The sequence below is a fragment of the Amblyomma americanum genome, chromosome 7 (genome assembly GCF_052857255.1).
Source record: "Amblyomma americanum isolate KBUSLIRL-KWMA chromosome 7, ASM5285725v1, whole genome shotgun sequence".
NCBI lineage: Eukaryota > Metazoa > Arthropoda > Arachnida > Ixodida > Ixodidae > Amblyomma > Amblyomma americanum.
Genome location: NC_135503.1, coordinates 84087141 through 84093140, shown reverse-complemented (window position 1 = coordinate 84093140; position 6000 = coordinate 84087141).

The window sequence follows — 6000 nt, the reverse complement described above, 5'->3', positions numbered from 1 at the left end:
ATGAGAACGACTATAGAGCGGCCTTACTGCGCGAAGAGCATGGACTGCGTCTGCAGCTGATGCGAGAGGACCACAACATTTTTCTGCAAGAGCGGCAGGAGAAAAAGCTCCTTGATATCCGGAAAAAAAAATTGGAGTTGAAAATCTTAGAAATTGAAAAACAAATCAAACTTGAACAGCTTCGTAGGCTGCGAGAGGCACCAGAATAAACGGTGCCTATGACATAATGAAACTGGAATGCTGTGTGAATGCTTGCACAAATATTATGTGGCAAATCCACATAACTACACTTCATTTGCACATGTACCGTTTTAAGCACATGACTCGGTGGTAACAGACATACAGCCCCGTCACTACCTTGCATGCAAGTCTGACAAGCTATCGCATAGCAGGAGGCAGGTAGGATGGTTGCGTGGTACTTCTGCTGATATGGCTATATGGATCTTTGGATGCAAATAGCAATTTATTCATAGAAATACGCATTGCTGTATGCTACAAATATGGCTGCTCTGGGAAGAAAAAACCTCCCCTGGCATTGCTTGCAAAACCAACCAGTAGGGAAAATTGCAGGCCACATTGTTAAAGTTTCTATGTATAAAAAGTCAACAATATTGGCTCACGCAAGTCAACACCACATAAATGCTCAAAGGCCAACACCGCTCTCTACTCCTTCCATTATCTTTGCTGTCTCATCTAACCTAAACCCTCGCAGCTAGTGCCTCCTACTCAAGAACCGAAACCCTTAAAGAATGCGATTCCTCCTATGCTGTCTACAAGGTGGGCCCATAGCTTGAGTCAATACAATGCCACAGCCTCCCGCTTTGCTGAAGTAATCTATTGCTTCAAAAATATGGCCACCACATTCCTGTGACAAGCCGCACTAGGCATGACAAAAAAAGACTATAAAGAAGCATGCATCAAAAAAACACTTGCTGATGGCACCCACGTTCTGCTATTTCGAACCCAGCCAAACCATGCAACAATTTCAAAACATGCCAGTTCTCGATGAGTGGAATCAGCACAGTTCCAAAAAGGGCGGCTCAAATGCAAAGCCAGATTTAAGCTGTGACAGCCAACCAGTAACTGCATGTACAAATCAAAAGAACCGCTAGTCCAAGTGTTTGCATGTAAAAGATTTCACTACAACAGTTGCGAGCTAGAAGTAGCTACCTAGTCATATCACAACCCATTCATTGAACCCACAAAACAAAAAGTTGCAAACACTGCTGGGGTCATAAATTATCTTTCAGTGGTCCACCATGACTGCGGCAGCAAGGCGTTCCCAAACATCAGTAGTGCCCGCACACAATGATCTCGACTAACTGTTGGTGTTGGCTCATGACGACTCACTTTATGATCTAGGGTTTGTATTCAGCCATGCAAAGCAAGGCACCTAACAAACACCAGGTGCATTTGGCTCGAGGACAATGAATATTGACTGCAACTGCTGGCAGACAGATTGTGTAGCCTTAGCAACAGTTACAGGAGTTCTATGTACGACCATGACCTTTACACCTGGAAATTAAAAATGCTCACAGGTCACACACTGTAGGTTGGTATGTTTCACCATGACACAACAATGCCTGGAATCCTCTCCGCACATATGCTGCAGTGAACTTCGCTTCTTTCTCTGTGCCAGTTACTGCCCGTTATGCAACATTGTTGTAAGAGATTGAGCTGGACGAGGCATGTGGATCATGTCAGGAAGCCCATTTCAGACCTGAAGAATCGACCTTTTGCACCATACTATGACAACAACCAACTCCCACTTTGGACAGAGACGAGAGAGAGCGACAATGCACAACAAACCACTCGAGCATTGTTCCTTGAAAAGAAGGCTCCAGTGTGACAGCTGAAGGTTCGACCGTTTTACACCATCTTTGAAGCAAACCAAATGAAAAGAATACACTCATGTTTTTTTTACCTCAATGCTGCCAAAAAAGTGAGAAATTTAATAACTGATTCATAACACACCTCTGTTGGCATGCCAGAAAACAAAACATCGCAGTGATCTGGAATTTCATCATTGTAGGCAATCGGGAACGTCTCGTTTAGTTGTAAAAGGGATATTTGAAATTAATGATTGTGCAATGGGTTTTCCGGGCAGAAAGTACAAAGCGCAGAACAGCGTTCACAGACAGTCAGCGGTTCCAGCAGCACCAACCCGAAGCACGCGCTCGCCGAGAGCAGTCCCGCTGCCACATGGGCACTTCTTTGTCATTACAATTGTGACATAAAAACAAATTTATACTCAACACATGGCAGACATGCAAGAGCCCAAGCTTGAAGTGCAAGCCGGGTGAAAGTAGAAAAGATGAAGTAGCAGAACTACTTGCTGTGAGGAACCTGAATTCCATGCCGCTACCAAAGCAGCCACACAAATTTTTGCTCTGTGGAAAGGTGCACAATCCCTGCGACTCCTCCACCTGAGGCCTAACTGCTGTACTTTACCAAATCTGGTAATTTTTCACATGCGTGCAAGCAAAGCCGCCAAGGCAGCAGCTCTTAAACAAATGAACTGAGTGCCATTAAGACCCTCAGCAGCAGGGTCAACAAGAGCTTTTCTGGTATTCGCCTCCTGCAAGATTAATACAGCGTTCTTGAAAAACAGCATTTAAAATAGAACACTATAGCAAGAAATGCAGAACCTAGAAGTGGAAGAGTAGCAGTTTGTTAACGCAACAAGTTCGCAACTTAAAAGCTTCCGAAGCTGAGAAAAAATTCTAGTGTAAAGGGGTGTATTCGAAGTGAAGGTCTGCGGTCGTTGATCAGAGAGCGTCATGATGAGCACACTCTCACGAGTCACTCAGGATCCCCAGCTGCACTTCGTCGACCTCTTTGTCCCACCGCTTTAACTGCTGCTAGTCGTTCCCATTGCTCTAACATTTCTTTAGTTCCTGCACAAAAGTTGGGATACGGGTAGCATGAGCAAGTGCGCATTATAAACATGCTTTATTCAAAATGCATGGGACAGTGTTGAGGACTTGCATTTCTTACCTATGTGAAGCTCTTCTGGATGAGTACCCGTCGTGCCTGCATTCCCGACAAGCTGTCGCTGACAGCATCAACAGGTGGCAGGTGCTCTGGCCGCCTCGCTGCTGTCGTGCTGGTGCGAACCGGTGGAGCGTCCTGGATGGGAGCGCTTTCAATAGGAGGCTGCGGCTCTTTCATCAAACATGCAAAGTTCTGCAGGGCTGCACACGCTGTGATGATCACTGCAGCTTGTTTCGGCTTGTGCTGGAGCCCCATATACAGACAAGGGAAGCGGCGCTTCCAGACACCGAATGTCCTTTCGACCACATTCCGTGTCTTTATGTGGGCTTTTTCGTACCTGCACGTATAAAGGAATATTGCGTTGATTTAATGCCACAGCTCGAAAGTGTGGTCAAGCTTTGTCAACTTTGTCATGCACTGTCATTGGAAACATATTAACATTCCTTGCGGTGAATTTGCACAGTGATTGCGTGGTAATATAGCGCCTAGAATGTAGTGCTACTCTTCATGGAGCATGGAGAACGAAGCTACACTCTTCATAGAGTGCAAAGCTACATTATAAAGCAGTACTAAAACAAAATGCGGGGCCTCGATCGCATATTCCGAAGCGACACATTTCGCTATGTGGGACACCGTAGTGAAAGGCTCCGGAAATTTCTACCACCTGGGGTTCTTCAGCGTGCAACGACGTCGCACAGTACACAGGCCTCCAGCATTTCGCCTCCATCGAAATGTGAACGCCGCGGCCGGGATCGAGCCTGCGTCTTTCGGGCAAGTAATCTTGTGACTCTATGTTCGTAGCACCGCGGGGAAATAAATAAAATGACAGCACGTACACGACGCGAAAGAATACGAATGAGCTGAACAGTGGTAACTTTTCAGAGAATTTCAATTTTCATTGCTCACCTGCACATTGATGGAGAAATAGCCTTTGCGGTTTCGGTAGACTTCCGCATCTGCGCCACCCGGGCTGTTGATGCGGACATGCGTGCAATCTATGCAGCCGGTCACACCAGGGAATTCACCGATCTCATAAAAGTCCCGCATCAGCTTTCCAAACTGCGAGACGACTGGAAACTGCACCAGCATTGGGCGCAGGTGCTTGGCAATCAGCAAGGTGACCTTGCCAACTGCGCGGCACACCGTGGGCTGCGAAATCCGCACCAGATCCCCGGTGACGGTTTGGAAGGTACCGGCCCCATAAAACCTCAAAGTCCGGAGTAGCTGCAGCATCGGAGGAACAGGCTGTCCCCTGTTTTCGGGACTTTCACGCAGGGGAAACATGGTGAGCAGCTTCCGCACGGCGTTCTTGGAGAACTGATAGCGGGCGAGGAACTGCTCGTCGTCGTAGAGCTCTGTGGGGTTCCCCCGATCTCGTGACGCTGGCCGTGGAATCTTCGGCAACGAATGGGCCTCAGAAAATACTACGTCCATGGCGTAGCAAGCGAACTCGAACGCAGCTACCCTCCGCGCGACGTCAGATCGGTAGGTGGCCATGTTGGAAAATACAACGAAGTCAGCTTCAAGCAAGCTCCTCAGCCGACTTGAAGTTGGACCGAACTAGGATCGAACCAAGCCGGTTGCAAGTCACACTTCAAGCCGAGTTTGGTTTATGAAACACGATCGAGCTCACTTGAGAGCGATTGAAGTTAAGTTCGAGCCAAGTTACGTTTCTGCATTCGGGGGTAAGAGCGTAAAAATATCAAGAAATTTGTGGTTTGTTAAGCGCTGACTTATATATACAGCAAACGCCTTCTGCGGTGCTTCATAGATGTTCCTTCATGTAGGAGCTCTCAAGGTGTGGGCAAAAGTCATTTAGATGTGTCGCGCCCACTTCTTTCTAGTGAATGGCAAAACCTGCTAGGTTTTCTTTCCACGTCACTCAGAGTAATCCTTAAAGTTTTTTTACCACTGAACGAGATTTCTTTCCCGAAGCCATTTTCAGCAGAGGGAAGTACAAATGTCTAAGCGACCTAGCTGTGCTATTAGAGTTTCTGTTTGCGCATTTTTAATGTGATGTACAATCCAAAATCAACGAAAAGCAACATTTGTTAAAATTCTATGCTCACATGTCCCATTAATCTTAAGCTCCGGTTGGTGGCCTACATTACTGAAAAAACTGTGCTTTTTTGCTAAAATCCTTTGCGCATGAACGAAGCACTGCGCCTTTATTTGCGTAACGAGTACAATGTGTTGACTCCGACCAGCAGTTCCTGTTTCGCAAAGAAAATATTGTCACCGGCGAAAATACAGAGAACAAAGCTGTTCACTCCGGCGAGGTTTGCCAACACCGCCGCGCTCGTTCTGGACAAAGAAGACGTTCGGCCACGCGCTCGGGAGCACAGTTCGACCTCCAGGTGGCGCCGGCAGAAAGTCAGCAGCGTGGCATTCCCCTCCCATCTAAGAGGCATCAACTCGATGCCGCACGCGAGGGGAAGAAAAAAAAATAAGGCGAAAGGTAATGGCGGGGTTGGGTCCGGGGCTAACTGGAATAAAACGGCTTCATTCGCGCCACGTGGACGACCTCGGACGTCGGGTGTCGAGAGGACCGGACATTTCCTTGAGGGAGCACCTCGTAGGTCACCGCGCTGAGGCGGCGTAACACCTGGTACGGACCAAAGTAACGGCGAAGAAGCTTCTCGGAGCGCCCTCGCAAACGGATTGGGCTCCACACCCAGACTTGGTCACCGGGTGTGTAAATCACCTCCCTGCGGCGGAGGTTGTAACGCTCGGCGTCGCGTTGTTGTTGGCACCGGATTCTCTGTCGAGCAACTTGGCGAGCAACTTCGGCGTCACGGACAAATTGGTCGGCATCCACGACAGAAGAGGGAGTAGGATCCGGAAGAAGCATGGCGTCCAGCATGGTCAAGGCTTCGCGACCGTGCACCAAATGGAAAGGAGTGAAGCGCGTCGTTTCGCGAAGCGCAGTGTTGTACGCGAACGTTATGTAAGGAAGTATCCGGTCCCAGTTCGCGTGGTCATCGTCGACATACATAGAAAGCATAT